This window comes from Ranitomeya imitator, chromosome 5 (assembly GCF_032444005.1).
Source record: "Ranitomeya imitator isolate aRanImi1 chromosome 5, aRanImi1.pri, whole genome shotgun sequence".
Taxonomy (NCBI): Eukaryota; Metazoa; Chordata; class Amphibia; order Anura; family Dendrobatidae; genus Ranitomeya; species Ranitomeya imitator.
Genome location: NC_091286.1, coordinates 480,024,735 through 480,046,173, shown reverse-complemented (window position 1 = coordinate 480,046,173; position 21,439 = coordinate 480,024,735). Strand labels below are relative to the sequence as shown.

At 42.9% G+C, this 21,439-nt stretch overlaps 1 long non-coding RNA gene across 2 annotated transcripts in view; it reads left to right on the top strand.

The window, feature by feature from the left end:
• The window catches only part of LOC138638229 (uncharacterized), a 93,278-nt gene extending 75,752 nt beyond the window's left edge, over positions 1 to 17,526 (top strand). Inside the window, exons 4-5 of one of the 2 annotated variants that reach the window (XR_011312470.1) lie at positions 3,233 to 3,298; positions 15,744 to 17,526. This is a non-coding gene — a long non-coding RNA (uncharacterized lncRNA). The remainder of the gene's footprint in view (positions 1 to 3,232; positions 3,299 to 15,743) is intronic. The other variant, XR_011312471.1, reaches the window with a different exon arrangement.
• Positions 17,527 to 21,439: the final 3,913 nt, after the last annotated feature.

Sequence of the window (21,439 nt, the reverse complement as noted above, 5' to 3'; positions counted from 1 at the left end):
ATGTAAACCTATGGAAAACAAAATCCACAGTGCAAATGCTGCAGAAAAAAAGTGCGAAAACGCAGCAGTTTATATTTTGCAGCATGTCAATTCTTTGTGCGGATTCCACAGCGGTTTACACCTGCTCCCCAATAGGAATCTGCAGGTGTAAAACTGCAGGTGGAATCCGCACAAAAAAACGTGGAAAAACCATGGTAAATCCATGGTAATTCCACGGTGAATCCACAGTGCGGTTTACCTGCGGATTTACCAAAATCAGTGCGGAAAAATCCGCACACCATTCCGCAGCATGTGCACAATTGCCTAACAAACAGGCATTCCTCACATATATTCAGCGTATCTGGAAGCCGTAAATCATGCAACTGAAGCGATGAAAACTATATCTCCAAGCAATAACAAATACTCGGAGGTCATCGAGCATGCTCGGTAAAAACCGAGCAACGAGTACACTTGCTCATCACTATTCATCAGTGCTGTGCCATTCTGGGAATATCTGTTTAGGTGGAAGCCATTCCACCCTTACATCTGCATTACGCAGGTAGGCGAGGGACTATTATACTTTGCACCACTGCATATACGTGCTCCAGTCTGGACTTTATGACTGCGCCCCACATTTAACAAAACATATCTTGTATTGTGGATTGCCTTGGCTTGCAGCCATGCATCATTTTTTTTTGTAAGTTCTCTATTTAAACAGATACAATAAGAATTAGGCTATGGTTCCACTATCAGTGTTTGGTCAGTATTTTACATCAGTATTTCTAAGCCAAAACCAGGTGAGGAACAATCAGAGGAAAATTATAATAGTCACCACTTCTGCATTTTTCACCCACTCCCGGTTTTGGCTTACAAATACTAATGCGAAATACTGACCAAATACTGATAGTGTGACCATAGCCTTAAGGTAATGAATATATGGAGGAAAACACTGAAGGGAAAGGGGATATATGTGCATAATATAGGTACGCTAATTTTTACCACCATGACAAATGTAACCCTGTGAGAAACACATGCATTAAGAGTTTGCAATTTTAACCCCTATCTACCATTTGACCTACTATCCCGTCCATGGGACCTTAGCCTTTATTCCCAGGGACGGGATAGTATGTCATACACAATCAGCCGCTCTCAGGGGGGGAACGCGGCCGTGTGTCAGCTGATTATCACAGCTGACACCCGGCACTATGTGCCAGGAGTGGTCATGGACCGCTCCCGGCACTTTAACCCCTGCAACACTGCGATCAAACAAGATCGCAGCGTTCCGGTGGCATAGAGAATCATCGCACAGGCAGAGGGCTCCCCGTGTGCTTCCCTAAGACCCTCAGAACAACGCAATGTAATTGCGTTGTTCCAAGGGCCTCCTCCCTGCAGGCCTCAGGAACCAAGATGGCCGCGGGGTCCTTCCGGGTCATGCAGGGAGGAAGCTTGTCAGTGCTTGTTGAGGGCAGGAGCCCAAAGTGTCCAATCAGCGATCTGACATTATATAGTGATTTCCCACCCTGGGACAAAGTAAAAAAGTAAAAAAAAAAATAACATTTGAAAATATTTTGTTTTTTAATTCCTAAATAAAGAGAAAATTTTTTTTTTCCAAAAAATACATTTCTTTATGTAAATAAAAAACAACAATAAAAGTACACATATTTAGTATTGCCGCGTCCGTAATGACCTAACTTATAAAACTGTCCCACTACTTAACCCCTTTAGTGAACCCATTTAAAAGAAAGTCAAATAAATAAGGCAGCACAATGCGGCGCTAAAACATGCAAACATGAAACATGAAAATTGAACTGCATTACTGCACTAGAAATATGAAGAAATGAGAGCGTTTAGTGCATAAATTGGTCAATTCATGTGTACCTGGTGGCCACATTAAGGCATCTCTCATATACCAGGTCCTAAACTTTCCTTTCCTCGCTGAGAATAAACGCCTTCATCTGAATGGATACCTGTGAATCCTCTTCTTAGACTAAATTTCTCTCTGTGGAGGGGTATTGGACCTGCTGTGATTAAAACACCTGTGGCTAAGAGGCGGAGGATTGCTCAGTCAGAAGGCTAATGAATACAAATTTGAAAAAACTGCCCGTCACATCCAAACATAGACTAAGTGTGAACAGGTGCTGAACCTAGAGTCAGGCAACGTCTCCATGGACAACAGGGCGCACGTCCTCACCAGGGGGTCCATCCCAGTAAATAAACTCCAATGCATATAAAGAAACGGACAGCACCACAGCAATTGTGAAAAAACAGCTCCCGTATTTATTCTGCCATCTGCAACGTTTCGGTCCGTGGATGCTTGAAAAAGGTCCACGGACCGAAACGTCGCAGATGGCAGAATAAATACGGGAGCTGTTTTTTCACAATTGCTGTGGTGCTGTCCGTTTCTTTATATGCAAAGGCAAACTTAGGTCACTCCGAGGTCAGACTTCCAGGAAGGTAGCAGATGAAGACAAAGGGGTTGGGCAAACCGATGGTCAAAAGGCAAGTTTGCAGCAAAAGATCAGAAACCGAGCACTGGAAAATAAGGCACACTCACTACCGAGCTAAAGCTATGACTGGCAATAACCAGACACCATTAGCAAGTTAAATAGCCAGGTAATCACCCAAAATGGGAGACACCTGGAAGAAACCCAGCATGCCTCTGCCTTGATTGGCAGTTGGGCTATCACTCACATCTCAGCATGCCCTGCCTTAAATTGGATGGCTGAGCTGTCACTCACAATACTGACATCTCAGTACAACCCTGATTCTATAAGGTAGCTGAAATGACACTCCCTGCATCTAGAACACAGTGAGTGTTGAAATTATGACAGTACCCCCTTTTCTATGGAGAGCCACTGGACCCCCAGGTTTCCCAGGAAACCTAAGATGGAAGGCCCTGACCAAACAATCTGCCTTCACACAATAAACCAGAACCCAGGATATCTCCTTAGGCCTGTATCTCCTTCTATGAACAAGATGTTGGAGGGAATTTCACACCATCCAAGAATCCATGATCCTCTGCACCTCATTTTCCAAACCTCCATAGACAGAAACCGAGGAGGTGGGGATGAGGGAGAAAACACAGAAGGGACAAACTCTTTTAACAGGGATCAGTGGAAAACATTCAAAATGGGAAGAGTTAGACAAAGTTTTAATCTAAAGGTCACCAGAATGACTACATCCAGATTCTCATAGGGGCCAATAAACTTAGGACCCAACTTTGCTGATGGTACTTTCCGCTTAATATTTTTAGATGACAGCCAATCGATAACAGAATTGTGAAGAAGAAGCCAAGGAAAACTCAATGCCAACCCAGCAGGTAAATTATCCAAAACAAAGTTGGAGACGGACTTAGAGTGAAGTGTTACCACTTGCAGTGTGGACGCCACCGTTACCTGCTGGACAAGATTCTGAAGTAACGGTGGTTAGGTGTCGAGTTCCCGCCGCTGCACTGGGGGAATCTCGAACCACCTCCGCTGCATTCTCCCATTCTTCTCCGGCCACAGTGGAGCCTGCTCAGCAGAGACATCGGTCCCAGCGTCTTGCTCAGGCAGATACTGTGCGAATGGTTACTGCTGATCTTCCAGGCTCACCCATTGTAACCAGCACTGTTCTGCAGTGAGCAGATGCTCCTGGGACTAAGTCCTTCTTTTCCTCTACTGAGCATGCCCAAGGGATGGAGGTCGGGGGTCACATGGTCAGGTCCTGAAGCAGTTCCTATTGGACCACTAGGAAGGTCCTGGAGAGCTTCCTCTATAAAAGGTTTGCATGGCCGCATGGCCATTCGCTAGTATCAACTTAAGTTCATGTGTGTATGAGCTTAGCTACCTTGTGGTCTGTGTCAGCATGTGCTCAGGGTCGACTGTAAGCCGTTAGAATTCCGGCATCTCCGGAGAGGAGTTTGTGTGTATGAATTCAGGGCTGGCATATAGCCACTAGAATTACGGCACCTCCAGAGAGGAGTTGTTTGAGTGCAGTTGCTGACTGTATGACCACTATAGGCTACCTGCTCTGTTAGAGAGCTGTGATCCTCTGTGAGTTTCTGAGGGCACAGCGTTCTCTTATCCCGGCGACTCTGTGAAGCAATAGAGTTCGCTCCTATACAGACCGGGTGACGGAACCCATGTCTGTTCAGGTGTTATACTGCCATATAGTGCCGACATTTACTAGCAGCAGGTTCCACTCCTGCACGGTGGACCCCGGGCTGCGAACGCACCAATATTATCTCCATATTTACTCGGTGCATTCCGCCAGCCCTAACAACGGTAATATTTAAAAATTGTAATAATCTTTAATAAACATATTATAAAACAAACAAGAAATTATAAAAAAAACAGAGATACCTCTAAGAGATACATAGGCTAACTGGACCTCAAAAGATTTTCAGTGACTTTCCGGAGTCTCAACTCAAATATAAATGCACCACAATTTATTGTAAAAGCCCAGTGGCTATGGTGCAAAATGAGTTATTAAAATAATAAATAATTACTGGAAGCAGAATGTGTCTTAAATATAATTCATAAAAATATTTTTTAATGAGAAAAGTTCTTATAAAAACATAATAAAAAAGAAGAAATGGCAAAGATTGCCACACTACCTGATATATGGGATTGCATACAAATGGATTTTGATTACCGTATATCACAGTCCAATAATATGGTGACAGAGGGGTATCATACATGACCACCAATACAATTCATAAATATTATTCAGATATATCTGGACAAATGAGCTCCTTATTCACAAATCAAAATGGTATACACATAAAATACAAGACAGGTGGCTGGGAAACAAGTATTTCTATGAATACCATCAAAGAACTGACAAGAGGCTCTGCAGAATATAAACAAAGAAGCGGACAACAGGGATTCATATATTTAGTATTATAGGTAGATGAAAATTACAGCAGTATTGTATAGTATATGGAAAATAATACATATGCCCTGTGAAGAAAAGAAAAGAACCAAGCTGTCAAGATAATGAAGAAATGTCTAATACATCAAGAAAATAGATGTCAAAATAAATAGACATAGAATACAGCCATATACAACCTGGTGGTGAGAACAGATGGGTGATGGGAACAAAGGGGCACTTTATATGAACTCAGACAATTGAAAGAAGTGGTAATAAAGTAAGCAGGCAAGGGTGGAAATGTTGTATTATAGCCAACCACAATGTACAAGATAGAAGCATTCCATCAACTAAGAAACAACGAGTGCTATAAAAGACTAATATTAAGCCCATATGTACAGGTTAATGGCGTTTTTGCTGGTGACAGGGTCCTTTTAAGCTTGGACTGATGAATCAGTTCGTGAGATCTCTACCGAAAGGAGAGACTTTTAAGTACCTGTGTACCAAGTTTCAGGAACTGTACAAATCAAAACTGAATGAAGGCATTTTTGTGGGTCCAGATATTCAGAAAATCATGAAGGACAACATATTCGAAGCAAAAATGAAATCTGCTAAGAAATTGGCTTGGGATTCTTTTACAGAAGTCGTGAAGAAATGTCAAGATGACAACAAAGATTCAAAATATAAGTCCATCGTGGAGAACATTCTGACACATTTTCCAAGCATTGCGTTGTCTGATGAATTTGAAGCTACATTTTTTACATTTGAACTACTTTCTTGAAAACCTTGTTACTGTTAGCGAAGAGCAAGGAAAAAGATTTAATCAGGATATTAAGCAGATGGAATGGCGATACCAAGGTAGATGGAACATGAACATGATGAGGACCACTGCTGGATGCTTCAAAGAGGACATCTGCAGGCCTTCTATAAGAGAAAAGGTATCAAGAGAAGCTTTGAAGAGAAAAGCAAAAGGCTCAAGAATTAATTTCCAATATTCCAAGTTGCAGAATGAATGTTCAATACATTTTTACATATAAAATTGTGTACAATTTTTGGATACAATAAAGATTTTTTTGTGCATCTCATTTGTAGGTAATTTCACATACGGTTTGCTGTGCAAAATTCACATGTGATAGTTACAAATAGATTTTTTTTTAAATCAGGGCATAAGAAAACAGAAGAATCAGTCATCGAATTTAAAAAAAAATTAATAAACCCAAATTTTGCATATCTGTGTAATTTCTGAAGTCTATTATCTCTCAGCCGCCCAAAAGAGATACTATTGTGTCAATAGTCTTGAAAGATACATAAGTATATGTACAGCTCTGGCAGAAATTAAGAGACCACTGCAAAATGTTCGGTTTGTCTGATTTTTCTCTTTATATGTATACTAGCTGAAGAGCCTGGCGTTGCCTGGGCATAGTAAATATCTGTGGTTAGTTATAGCACGTCACTTCTCTTATTTTCCCATCACGCCTCTCATTTTCCCCCTCACATCTCTCATTTTCTCCCTCACACCTCTCATTTTCTCCCTCACTCCTCTCATTCCCCCCAACACTTGTCATTTCGACCTCACATCTGTCATTTTCCAATCACTACACTATTTTCCCTCACTCCTCTCATTTTGCACTCACACCTTTTCATTTTCACCTCACACCTCTCATTTTCACCTCAGTATATACATGTTTGTCATCTCCCTTATATATAGTATACACCTGTATGTCATCTCGTGTATATAGTATATACCTGTATGTCATCTCCCCTGTATATAGTATATACCTGCTGTGTGTCATCTCCCCTGTATATAGTATATACCTCTATGTCATCTCCTCCTATATATAGTATATACCTGTATGTCATCTCCTCCTATATATAGTATATACCTGTATGTTATCTCCTCCTATATATAGTATATACCTGTATGTCATCTCCTTCTATATATAGTATATACCTGTATGTCATCTCCTCCTGTATATAGTATATACCTGTGTGTCACCTCCCCTGTATATAGTATATATTTGTGTGTCATCTCCTCCTGTATATAGTATATACCTGTAGGTAATCTGCTCCTGTATATAGTATATACCTGTGTGTCATCTCCTCCTGTATATAGTATATACCTGTGTGTCATCTTCTATATATAGCATATACCTGTATGTCATCTCCTCCTGTATATAGTATATACCTGTAGGTAATCTGCTCCTGTATATAGTATATACCTGTGTGTCATCTCCTCCTGTATTTAGTATAAACCTGTATGTCATCTCCTCCTGTATATAGTATTTACCTGTATGTCATCTCCTCCTCTATATAGTATATACCTGTGTGCTATCTCTCCTGTATATAGTATATATCTGTGTGTCATCTCCCCTGTATATAGTATATACCTGTGTGATCTCCTGTATTAGACCTCGTTAACACGTTATTTGCTCAGTATTTTTACCTCAGTATTTGTAAGATACATTGGCAGCCTGATAAATCCCCAGCCAACAGGAAGCCCTCCCCTGGCAGTATATATTAGCTCACACATACACATAATAGACAGGTCATGTGACTGACAGCTGCTGTATTTCCTATATGGTACATTTGTTGCTCTTGTAGTTTGTCTGCTTATTAATCAGATTTTTGTTTTTGAAGGCTAATACCAGACTTGTGTGTGTTTTAGGGCGAGATTCGTTTGTCAAGTTGTGTGTGTTGAGTTGTGTGTGGCGACATGCATGTAGCGACTTTTGTGAGATGAGTTTTGTGTGGCAACATGCGTGTAGCAATTTTTTGTGTGTCGAGTTGCATGTAACAGGTTAGTGTAGCAAGTTGTATGCAGCAAATTTTGCGCATGGCGAGTTTTGCGCGTGGTGAGTTTTATGTCTGGTGCCTTTTGAGTATGTGCAAGTTTTGTGTGAGGCAACTTTTGCATGTGTTGCAAATTTTGTGCATGTGGCAATTTTTCCGCGTGTTCAAGTTTTGCGTGTGGCGAGTTTTCCATGAGGTGAGTTTTGCACTTGTGGCGAGTTTTGCGTGAGCCTAGTTTTTGCATGTGGCGAGTTTTGCGCGTGGCGAGTTTTGAGCGGCGACTTTTGTGTTTCGACTTTTATGTGGCGAGGTTGGTGTATGTGTGGTGAAATGTGTGCTGAGGGTGGTATATGTGTTCAAGCACGTGGTAGCGTGTGGCGCATTTTGTGTGTGTGTTCATATCCCCATGTGTGGTGAGTATCTCATGTCGGGGCCCCACCTTAGCAACTGATCGGTATATACTCTTTTGCGCCATCGCTCTCATTCTTTAAGTCCCCCTTGTTCACATCTGGCAGCTGTCAATTTGCCTCCAACACTTTTCCTTTCACTTTTCCCCATTATGTAGATAGGGGAAAATTAGTTTGGTGAATTGGAAAGCGCGGAGTTAAAATTTCACCTCACAACATAGCCTATGATGCTCTCAGGGTCCAGACGTGTGACTGTGCAAAATTTTGTGGCTGTAGCTGCGACGCCTCCAACACTTTTCATTTAACTTTTTACCCATTATGTAGATAGGGGCAAAATTGTTTGGTGAATTGGAAAGCGCGGGGTTAAAATTTCACCTCACAACGTAGCCTATGACGCTCTCAGGGTCCAGACGTGTGACTGTGCAAAATTTTGTTGCTGTAGCTGCGACGCTTCCAACACTTTTCCTTTCACTTTTTTCCCCATTATGTAGATAGGGGCAAAATTGTTTGGTGAATTGGAACGCGCGGGGTTAAAATTTCGCCTCACAATATAGCCTATGACGCTCTCGGGGTCCAGACGTGTGACTGTGCAAAATTTTGTGGCTGTAGCTGCGACGGTGCAGATGCCAATCCCGGACATACATACACACACACACACATACACACATTCAGCTTTATATAGTATATTTTTGAGTAAAATGTAAATTGTTCTTTTAGTCTATAAACTTCTGACAACATGTCTCTGAATTTCCAAGCAATACATTTTGTATTTTTTTCTGAAAAGTAGAAATTGTCAAAATTAAAAAAAAACCTGTGCTTTCAGATTTCAAATAATGCAAAGAAAACAAGTGCATAATCATTTAGAAACAACAATACTTATGTTTTAACTCAGGAAGAGATCAGAAATCAATATTTTGTGGAATAATCATGATTTTTACGACGCTTTCATGCATCTTACATGCTTTCCGCCAGTCTTTTACACTGCTTCTGGTGCAAAAGTTTAAGCAGTTCTTCTTTGTTTGATGGCTTGTAACTATCCATCATCCTCTTGATTATGTAAGGAGGAGAGCCAGCCTTGGCATGCCTTCTCTGGGAGGAGTCTGGAACCATCGGTGCTGTCACCCAAGTTGCAGGGGGGAGAGTTTAGTGCCCCGGACACACCTTTGAACTTGAGATAAGGGGGTGTGAAAGGTATAAGAGGGGAACAGAGTGCTGGAAGAGGAGCTCAATTGGCGGGAAGCTGTAGTGTGCAGAGGCAGAGTGAGAGCCCTCCCGTGCTGTACAGTCAGGACAAAGTAGGCTCAAGACTGAAAGGCCTACGGAGACTTACCAGAGACTGTAGGAAGAGGCGGCTCCTAAGATCCCTGAGATCCAATTCTGCAGTGTCATTGGGCGTGAGTGATGCCTCCCCAAGACCAGACCACAGGGGGCGCAGTTTGAGACTTGACATCCCAGCCGTGAACTGAGTGCAGCTGTGGAACATATACTCTCCCACCTGTATTAACATTGTGCCGACGCTTAAAAAGGAAGGACTGTTCTATCTCCAACGTAACCCATTGTGGAACCAGGACCCGCAAAAGGACATTCCAGGACCCCCGACAACACCAGAACCCAGGATCCATCTTAGACTGGATTCTTCAATCGTTCAGGCTAGAACACCACCGCTGTATTCACAGAGATTGACCCTCAACACCGCCGGACTGATAAGTTTGATACCTTTGCACTTTCTTCAACCCTTCATTGCTCCTGTTATACCTACGCCCACCAGACATTTTTATTATTCTTATCCCCCTCTTTTACCATGTGCGTACTCAGAGTCGAGACGGGGAGAAAGGACAACTCGATGGGAAGAACTCCCTACCTGCTTTCTATATGGAGAGCTTGGACATATGGCTCGGGTCTGACCACAAAGGGGATGGCCTCTACAGCCGCTCCCATTAAACTAGTAGCCTCTGAGAATGGGGAAAGCTGCTCAGAGCCTGAACAGTCAGTAAGAAGAACCAGAAGTCTCACTAATCTAGTTTGTGTATCCGTTAGTCTCAGCTGAAATCGATGGGCGGGCTGTGTGATGCCTGGTGGATACCAGTTCTCAAGTGACCATGATGCTAGAGGCGTACTATCGGATACATTTCCCTGAGGCGATGAGACCTGTATGGGGGCAGGTGATAAGATTGATGGCTTCCACTCAACTACCCATCCCAGTGGCAGGGGTGGCGTGGATGCAAATTAAGGTCTGCGGAAAGGATCTGGGCCGCAAAGGAGTGGTGCTGACCTCGGGGGACATAGAACGGGGGTACATGGTCACCTTGGGGATGAATGTGTTGAATGAGTCCGGAAGTGTGCTGATGAACGAGGCCCCGGATGCATTCCTGCAAGAGTGGAGTCCACAGATGCCCCAGAGAAAGTTATTCCAGCAATTGATACGGTCGGCACAAGCCCAAGAAGCCTCTGGTGAAGGGAAAGTGCTGGGAAAGATATTTACCCCAGCTACAGGTGAACTGAAAATACCTCCTGGACAGACCATGCTATCCTTGCCTGTCCGGGCCTGCACACCTCTGGAAGGGGTAGAGATACAATTGGAGCCAGCCACTCTGGGAATTTACTACCTGGGTTATTGGTCGAACGAACGCTGGATACCGTATGTGAAGGAAAGGTATCAGTGCTCTGTATAAATTTAATGGAAGAACCACTCTCTTTGTCCCCCAGGAGTGAGGTAGCCCAAGTCATCGGCATGCCAGAAGAATTAATACCACCCCAGACCGTCCAATTGACCGCAAGGGAAGAAGACCCCTGGATCATAGCTGTAAGAACTCTCTCTGCGTCAGAGCCATTCCAGAAAAAAGAGGGGCAAAAAATACTTGACCAGATGTGGGCTGATGTTACTGGGGTAACACCTAGCTAGATACAAGTGGAAGTCCTGCTGGGACGCTATCAGGACGTGTTTGCTCAGCACGATGAAGACTTCGGCTGTACTACCGCTATCATCTACGAGATACCAATGGGACAAGTGGCCCCCATAAGAGAGCGTTATCAACAGATTCCTCCACAGCTGTTTCAGGAAGTAAACGGGATGCTCTCTCAGATACTACAGAATGGAGTGATCCGGGAAAGCCAGAACCCGTGGGCCGCTCCGATAGTCCTTGTCAGAAAAAAAGACGGAACCCTTCGATTCTGTGTGGACTACGGCAAACTAAACCACTGTACCATACGGAATTCATATCCACTGCCCGTGTAGAAGAGTCCCTCTCTGCCCTTTGACACCCAAAGTATTTTTCTATGCTGGATCTGGTAAGTGGCTACTGGCAGGTGTCAATGTCAGAGCACGACCGAGCAAAGATGGCCTTTATACTACCAATGGGGCTCTTTGAATTTAATCAGATGCCGTTCAGGCTGGCAAATGCTCCAGGAACTTTTCAACAGCTCATGGAGAAGTTTCTGTTGGACCTGAATTTTGAAGCCACACTGATCTATCCGGACGACATAATCATCTATGCCGGCACATTTGATGAACATCTACAATGACTAGAGCAAGTATTGAGCCGACTTCAAGTGCATGTCTTAAAAATGAAGCCCTCAAAATACCACCTGTTCTGTACTCAGATTGAATACCTAGGGCACACGGTTTCAACTGAAGGGGTAAAACCATGCCCAGAGAAGATTGCAGCGGTGTGAGACTGGCCCACTCCAAAGACCCTAAAGGACTTAAGAGCCTTCTTGGAACTAACTGGCTACTAGAACTTCACACACATAGTGAACCCGTTGCTGGAACTGTTGAAGGGCATTCCTTCTGGAGCAAAGAATCGGGACATACAATGGGGAGAACAGCAGAAACAAGATTTTCAAACTCTAATAACCGCCCTGACAGATGCACCAGTGCTGGCCTATACCAACTTTTCACAGCCCTTCATTCTTCATACGGATGGCATCCTGCAAGGACTAGGAGCAGTCGTGTCACAACTCCAAGATGGAAAAGAAAGGCTAATGGCATATGCAAGTCGCTCCCCTCATGACTCCGAATGAAATCCCGACAATTACAGCTCATTCAAGTTGGAGCTGCTGGCACTGGTGTGGGCTATGACCAAAAAATTTGTGGAATATTTGGCAGGGTGCGAAATGCTGGTGCGTACTGACAATAACCCATGGCTCATCTGGAGAATGCAAAGTTAATGAACTTAGAACAAAGCTGGGTAGCAAGAATGGCCAAATTCTGCTAGAAAATCACTTACTGCCTTAGGGGCCGAAAACACACATGCAGATGCCTTGTCCAGAGTCCCACATGGAGAGCCTGGTCCCAACTGGGATGAAGAACTTGAGGATGAGGAAGTTCCTGTTTTCGAGGTTCTGTGAGGAAGTTGACAGCGACGCAGGATCAGGTACTGGCAGGTGTCCCAAAAAGTATCCTGAGACAGCCTCGTGATGAATGGGTGAGGATTCAGCAAGAAGATGAGGATCTCACATGGATCCGGTCTTGGGTGGCCCTAGAACAACTGCCAAGCAAGAGCGAGAGAGAAACTCTGACCATTGGAGCTTTGCAAATACTTTGGCAGTGGGAAAGTTTACATCTGAAAGACGGGTTCCTATACCAGAAGATCCAGCTCCAGAAAACTTTGCCCATTGTCTGCCAAGTGGTGATTCTGGGAACACTCATGCATGAAGTTGCAAAAGAGGCCCATGAACAAGGAGCACACTTTGGTGCTGGAAAAACTCTACACTGGCTGCAAAAAACAGTTTATCATCCTCTACTGAAAACTGCAGTTGAAGTGGTGTGCCGGCAATGCAGGAACTGTGAGCTGACCAAACCACAGGAGCAGAGAGCTCCTCTTCAGATGGTAGTGACCTCAGCCCCATTAGACGTGCTGATGATCGACTATAAACTGATAGGACCAGCTTGCCAAGGATACGAGCACTGCCTGGTGATGGTATATCATTTCACAAAATTTGCGGTAGTGACCCCAACTTGAGACCAAACTGCAGAGGCCACAGCACATGCCATCTGCAAAAATTTAATTCAAGTAAATGGATGTCTGAAGAGAATATATTCAGATCAGGGAGCCTGCTTCCTGTGGAAGGTAATGGAGGAGCTGCATCATTTATACCAGATTGAAAAGTCACAAACGACTCCTTACCACCCTCAGGGCAATGGGGCCTATGAACGTTTTAACCGCACCTTCATCCAAATGCTGAGACGGCAAAGAGATTACTGAGCTGGAGCTGGACCCAGAGGTGGACTACCAGTGGGCGGGGGTGTCCAATTGGGTGCGAGAACATCGGCATCGGCTTCAGACCCTGCAATACCTGGTACAGACACGGTTTCAAGAATTGGAACATGTTGCAGCGGCCACACTGCGAGTGACAGCTCTGCAGACCAGAGACCACGTGCTGGTGAGAGAAAAGGGTCCGTGTATCAAGCTGGGTTAAAGGTGGGAAGAAACACCACACCAGGTCATGCGTCAAGTCTGCCCTGGTGGGCCCGTCTATGAAATCCGACCCGAAGAAGAGTGGCCCTTCCTGTGTGGTTCATTGAAACATGCTCCGCCTGTGTGTATCTCATGATCCCATTGTAAAAGAAGAAGAAGAGGCTCCTCCTGCTGAGACCCCACCTGTGACTCAAGTTTAGGAAGAAGAATGTGAAGAACAGGTGACAGTGGAAGAGAAAGAAGAATGGACACTAGAGACATCTGAGACTCCAGGGACTCTGGTAATTCCCGAAATGACTGTTCAACCTGTATTGGACATGTCTCCAGCCCTGTTGGTCCAACCAAATCCATCCACCTCTCAGGACATCGACAGAGATTCCCAGTTTACATCGCTCTGAACTTTCAACTGCAGGAAGACTCCCTAACCATTTTGACCAGGAACATTTCTGCTGGAGACAAATTGTGCAAGGAACAGGAGAATGTAAATGCCTGCTGCAAGAGATCACATCCGAGGAATGGAGAGCACAAAGGAAGGGGGAATGTAAGGATGAGAGCCAGCCTCGGCATGTCTTGTCCGGGACGAGTCCGGAACCATCGGTGCTGTCACCCAAGTTGCAGAGGAGTTTAGTGCCCCAGACAGACCTTTGAACTTGAGATCAGGGACGAGAAGGGTATAAGAGGGGAACAATGTACGGAACAAGAGCTCAGTTGGCGGGAAGCTGTAGTGTGCGGAGGCAGAGTAAGAGCCCTCCCGTGCTGTACAGTCAGGACAAAGTAGGCCTACGTCAGAGAGGCCTACGGAGACTTCCCAGAGACTGTAGGAAAAGACGGCTCTTAAGATCCCTGACATCCACTTCCGCAGTGTCAATGAGTATGAGTGAGCCCTCCCCATGACCAGACCACAGGGGTAAGGTTCGAGATTCAACATTCAAGCCGTGAACTGAGTGCAGCCGTAAAACATATACTCTCCTGCCTGTATTAGTGTTTTGCCAACGCTTAAAAAGAAAGGACTGTCCTCTCTCCAGCGTGACCCATCGTGGAGCCAGAACCCGCAAAAGGACATTCCAGGACCCCCAATGACACCGGAACCCAGGATCCATCTCAGACCAGGACGCCGCCAGATTCTTCAGGCGTTCAGGCCGGAACGCCACCGCTATCTTCACTGAGACTGATCCTCAACACCGCCGGACTTATAAGTTTGATACCTTTGTGCTTTCTTCAACCCTTCATTGCCCCTGTTATACCTACGCCCACCAGACACAGTTTTAGTATCCTTATCCCCCTCATTTACTCTCTCCCTTTGTGGAGTAACACTGTTTCATTAAATCCCTTTGTTAACCCTTGTTCTGCCTCCGACTGCTACTGCATCCTGGTACCTGCTCACAATTAGATTCCTGAGGTTTTCAAAGGGGTCCAGGTCTGGAGATTGGGCTGCCCATGACATGGTTTTGATGCGGTGGTCTCTTAATTTTTGCTAGAGCTGTATATATATATATATTTGTCAAGTTTGCATAAAATCCAGATATTTAAGAGGTTTAACAAAATGCTTCACTTCAAAAAAGCAAGAAATTTGGATGTCTTTGTATTTTTTCAGAATACAATTTAAAAGATCGTAAAAATGACCTTTAGCAGCCAGAGATTGTTCAGCATGAATTTGAATCTTGTAGCATTTAATTTAATTCCAGTTTGTTCATATTTCTTTGTGTTAATTCAGAGGGATTACAATTCAGCCCTTTGAGTTCCGCAATAATACATTCTTAATATTCCTAAAAAGGTCAAGACACATTCCCATAAAGTTATCAACCTGTGTGCTTCCAAAAGTACAGCTCTGAAATAGAACAAAATTACCCACCTACCCTTCATTACTATGATCTATTTCAGATTTCTGCATTTTCATTACTAAGTTGCTTCTTTGTATTTCGTATTTCTCCAGCTATTAGACTTCTAATGATCTGCTATTCTTTTTGCCTCTCCCTACTGTACAACTATTCTGCTATGTCTGCCAATATCCTCTATCAATTTTTATGCCACCATTTAACAATGCTCCTCTATGCCTAATTTGCTCCACTGTTCCCCACATTTTGTCATTGTGTGATTTCTTAATGCCCGGATTTCTATTCCTAATGCATATTATTTCACAGCCTGCATTGTTCAGTTCATAGATCTTTCAGGTCAGTTTGTTCAAGTCTATGCTTCAGCTAGATTATTGGAAGGAATACTTATCTCTTTGTTTGTATTTTTGTGCTTCAGGAATCATGTCTTTGTGCTTTGTGTTTACCAGTTTCTTTATTCTTTTCAGAAATAATTGTAGAAGATTATGTTATGTTTGACTTTGACAAAGAAAGCAGCAGCTCCAGCAACGAGAAAATACATAATTCTTCATCACAATTGGAAGAAGGATGTAAGCTGTCCCAATAGAGATTTCTTTAATTTAAAGAGAAATTGTGCCTGGAACTTGGATCTCTCACCTCAAGGTTTTATTTCTCTAGGATTATTTGAAGCAATTCAATAATTTTTTTCAGTTCTACTGATTTGTCTCAAATTTATATTCCTCACCTGCAGCAAGTGTAAGACAATAGGGTTACCATTCATCACCCACAATGTATCTAGACAGTTGTGCATATTTATTAAAACTGTCTTCCTTTTAGACAGTATAAATTTCTTAATCTTTTTACTAGACAAATGTGGCAATTTTTTTTACAGTGATTTACGTTGATTGATTGTTAAATTTGGTGCAATGTCTGGTATAAATTTACACAATCGCTTAATTGCACTAGTTAGAGCCACAAATTTTTGTAAAAATTTTGGTGCTTTTTCGGTGTTTGGTACCAGGCCATGTCATGCCCTTTTACACAAGGTTGTGTCCGTTTGTTGGGTGAACCACAGAATGTTTGTAAAACACATAAATGTGTGCAATGTATAGAAGTCCTCCTTCACATACATGTGTTTCTGTTATGTGTGGTATCCTTTTTATTACGGATACACCACGTACCAATTATAACCTATGGTGCTATGCATATGTCCGTGTTTTTACAAGGACCGTGTTCGTGCAAAACACACGGAGACATGACCATTTTTTTTCCAGCAGCACGGATGACGTGGGCCATACCAGTCTATGGATCCGTGAAAAACACGTACAGCACATGAATGGCATCCATGTGTCCTACGAGTGCCGTCAGTGTGCTGTATATGTTTAATATTGCAAAGTATAGGAGAAGCTTTGTAATTTAATTCTTTATCTATGATGGATGCATGTATGGCACACTGATGTAATACCTATGACACACTGAACCAAAACACTGACAGCAGTAATATTTTCTTTACAGTACTGGTTTTATATGGACGTATGAAAGGGGCTTAAGACAGTTTCTTTCACCGATATTTAAAATTAAGTATTTTTAAAGATTAAAGCACAAAATAAAGGGGTGGCACATACTTAAAGAATTAAACTTTAGTAGGGGAAAATAATAAAACACATAACAGAATACGCAGTGACAATAACAAAGGATCAGAAACTATGGTACTTAACCCTGCAAAATCCATCAATTGATGATTAATTACCCCACTGCTTCCAGGCCAAAAGTTGTGTTGTCCCCTGCTGATTTCTACTGCACGGTAAGTACATGTTACACTTGCACCTTACTGTGACAGCCAATCACTAATGATGATGTGCCGTCTATATGGGCATTACTGATTGTTTCTATAATCATAGTGGAACATGTAGTTGTTGAGAACGGTAGGGAATTGGGGTCTTTCACAGCAGAATACAGAATTTATATAGTAGGTATATCATCATGAAGCATTTTCAGATAAACAATAATTCTAATGGATACTGTTCTCATACCAGCACAAACATGTTTGCTAGCCTCACTTTAGAGCACACAGTAATGTAATTGATTTTGTTCACTGTATGTATGTAATTCTTCTTATTTTTGATACTTTTATTAGAATATCTGTTACATTTTAGACGGTGCTCTAACACCGCTGAAAAGTCTGATCTGTAACAAATCTGAAACTGGGCACTGTGTGGAAGAAAGTTGTGTATGTCTTTTGCCATTTAATTAAAATGACCATTTCCTTAATGCAGCCTTGTTTTCAGGTCATTTACAAATTGAACTGATATCTCCGCAAATCTTTGACCATTTCGTACTTTTGAACAGGGCTTACCAAAAGGGAGCAATATAACTGAAATCTATGATGTTAGCTAGAATACGTTTCATTTTCTGGCACTAGATGTGACATATTAAAGGGAGTCTGTAACTACCAAAATGCCAATTAAACTGCATAACCCCTTTAAAAATCATGCCAAACATATAGAGTTTAATGGAATATTTTCCATAAATGGTCCCATATGATAGTTATTATGCGTGCATTGCAAGGATGCCTATGGGGGCTTTTTGATGCAGAGGTACATTTCACTTTATGGGTGAGCATTCATTTTGTGGTTTTCCTGTTACAACCTGTTCCACAGCATTGTCATTTCTTTATTTCTTTGTGCCATGTGACTCACATGATGTCCTTGCGATGCACACATAATAACTTTATCATATGTGACCTTCCATTATCATTACGGTGTGTTTGCGATCAGGATGCTGGAGCGCCATCTGTCTCTCATATGGCACCATTGTATCACTTTGCACAATGCTCTTTGTCTCCTTCCATTTTCTGGGTTTGTTCAGAATTATTCATAAGTGCTAATGTTATGACTAATAGGTTGTACATGTATGTATACATTGAGCTGCCTTCATACTAACATCTACTAATTATTTGTTGCACTGTTATACAATTTGTATTTTCACCGGTCTGACCACCTACTAATATATAAATTTGTGTACAATTCAAACCTATTTTTTAATGATTCTAATAAAATACAAATATTTTATATAAATGAGGTTTCATTACCATTTTTTACACCTAACTGGGATGTACATGATCCATTTTAGCATATTGCTCTAACACAAACATGATGTTGTGTTAGGCCTACTAATCAGAAAAAGCACCGTGGTTGCCAGCAGATAGGCGGATAATCACAGGGCTCTTTCCTGCTGGACCAGGTCATACAACTCTTCTTAATCCTCTTTATTAAACTACTAAAAGGATTACAGTATGTACATAATATGATGGGAGTCCACCATCTAATGCCTTTAAAGCCTACAAGGGACTGTTATACTGAATTCTGTAATTTTTCCACTTTGTGCTAAACCTCATAGACTGCAAATAACTTAAGCAAAATTAAAATAATAATAAAAAAGTTAAAGATATGCTGTACAAGACAAGTAAAGTATCTTCCAAACTAACTATTTGTTAGCTGCTTACTGTTAAATAATGTTCCAATTAAACTCCCACATGAGATAAGCCTTTGCCATTCTCCTCGATTTTTATTATATTGAAACCTGCATGATGACTGTCTTGGGAACTTATCCGTTCCATAAACATATTCTTGAAGAACACGAAGCAGGTAAGCTACGCCTTTACAGGAGCTCCAATCCTTCAGTTGATTTAACCATTTTTTGGTCTTTGAAATCAAGCTTGGGTTAGACCTGTCATTACCATAATGAGGCGACCCATACTTGGTTTCTGAGACTGAAAGAACATATCTACAATAAAACATTTTGCTCTTCAATAAAATCACAATAAAATGGTTGAACTTGAGGAAAACAATGATTAATATTACTAATAAAAAGATAAATCCACTGGGAATTGACTTGGATCAGTTAATTGAACAATTTTTATTGCAATTCTCAATGGTTGCAGAAAATCACATCATATGGTCTAGCACAGCCTGTCAGGGACTATAAAAGATGAGGGCACAGAAGAAACATCCACCAATTCTGGATTCTACAGCCTAGAGAGAGGAGATCAAAGTGCTCAGCTTATTATTGCAGAATGAGGATATAGAGCCCTAAATGAGAAAAGTGGTGTACTACTGCATTATTAAAAACATTTAAAATGTGAGTGAAAGTCTCAGTCTGAACATAATAATGCAAAGTTTCAAGTGATGAGGAGGTGCAGGACCTGCAATGTCTGTGTGACCATGCATTGATTTATAATGGTTATACTGTGAGAGCAGGTTGCGGGATGCAGTGACTGACAGGAGGCAGAGCAAGGGTTAAAAATTTTACATAACAGGGGAATACTCCACGCAGGGAGGCAAACAATTAAAGGGAGGACGAAAACAGTTCAGATGCAAAAAGATGTGCAGAGTCAATGAAAACAAGGGAAAAGATAGTGGCAGTTCATGTTAGATCAACTTAACCTGGCAGTCGTCTTCCAGGCTGTGGCATTACGGAGCAGGCGATGACGCCAACAATGGCTGGCGCGGTGCTGTTCCAGTGGGGTCCTGCAAACAACAGTCCATCTTCTGGCAGCAGTAGTCTGTGTCCGGTACCTTCCACTGAGCCCCTAGTCTATGAACATATGCGGCTGGAGCAAACAAGGCCTCAGCACAATCAGGGTCTCCCATGGGCAGGAAATTATATGCTGGCAAGGTGTGTTACAAAAGTTTATCCAGTACTCGGTTCTTTCTTTGCGGCATGGGCCCTGTACTCACGGTCATGAAGCACATGGCACCTTGATCTCTGTTAGCTACGGGGTGCACTGCACTTTTCTCTCCATGCTGTGGATTGCCTATTCCCGCCAAGACTGAAGCACCAACAACCACTGACACGCTGCTTCTCCAGCAAGGTCCTGCAGACCACGGTCCGGCAAAGAGGGCAGCAACGAACAGTCCTGAACTCTGCCCTTGTTCTTAGGCTGGCATGTGGCACTTAACTGAACAGGGTTTCTTGCTCTTTCCTTAATACTGCAGTGGTCTCCGGCAGCATCCTGGTATCGGATCGGCCGCATGTCATCATGGCCTGGCTGCGCACCCCTCGGAACCTGCTGCACATGCACCTTGCTTTTGTCACCACCGGCGGGAAACTGCATGACGCTGCACGCACTTTCACTTATAACCTTTCCCCCAGCTTCTGGGGCAGGGCCCCGGTCCAGTCCTTTTTTCCTTCCCCTGGGAAAAATAGATGCTGCCTCAGTAGTTCCGGAACTGGTTCAATACAGGTACTTGCAGCCTGGTCTACCTCCTTACAACTATAATACCAGAAGTAGACACATTAAGAGAAGGGTCCCTGTGCAAGAACAGTATATTGTTATGATCTGGTGGTTTAGGAACAACATGAGACAAGCTCTGAAGGAGGTGGTATCTGTACTGACCGCAGACCCTGAACCTAGCAGCGCAACTAGAAATAGCCGTGGGGGGTACCTGACGCTCCCTAGACCCCTCGGCACAGCCTAAGATCTAACTTCCCCTAAAGATGGAAACAGGAAACCTATTTTGCCTCAGAGAAAATCCCCAAAGGAAAGATAGCCCCCCACAAATATTGACGGTGAGAGGAGGGGAAAATAACATATGCAGAGATGAAATCAGATTTTAGCATAGGAGGCCAGTCTAGCTTGATAGATAGGACAGGGAAGGATACTGTGCGGTCAGTATAAAAACTACAAAACAATCCACACAGAGTTTACAAAATCTCCACACCTGACTAAAGGTGTGGAGGGTAAATCTGCTTCCCAGAGCTTCCAGCTAACAGAAAAAATCCATAATGACAAGCTGGACAAAAATAGAATGCACAAATAAAATAAGTCCACAACATGTGGACTGAAATGAGCAAAGCCAGAACTTATCTTAGCAGAACTGGTCAGGAAACCAGGAGAATCCAAGCAGAGATGTGAATCCAGCCAGAGAACATTGACAAGTGGCATAGGCTGAAGACTAGAGCCAGGTTAAATAGCAGAGCCAGGAGAGACGATTAGTGAAAGCAGCTGCTAAAGCTAAACCCAAGGAGCAGCAGTTCCACTCAAAACCACCAGAGGGAGCCCAAGGGCAGAATTCACAAAAGTGTCATTTACAACCACCGGAGGGAGCCCAAGAACGGAATTCACAACAGTACCCCCCCTTGAGGAGGGGTCACCGAACCCTCACCAGAGCCCCCAGGCCGA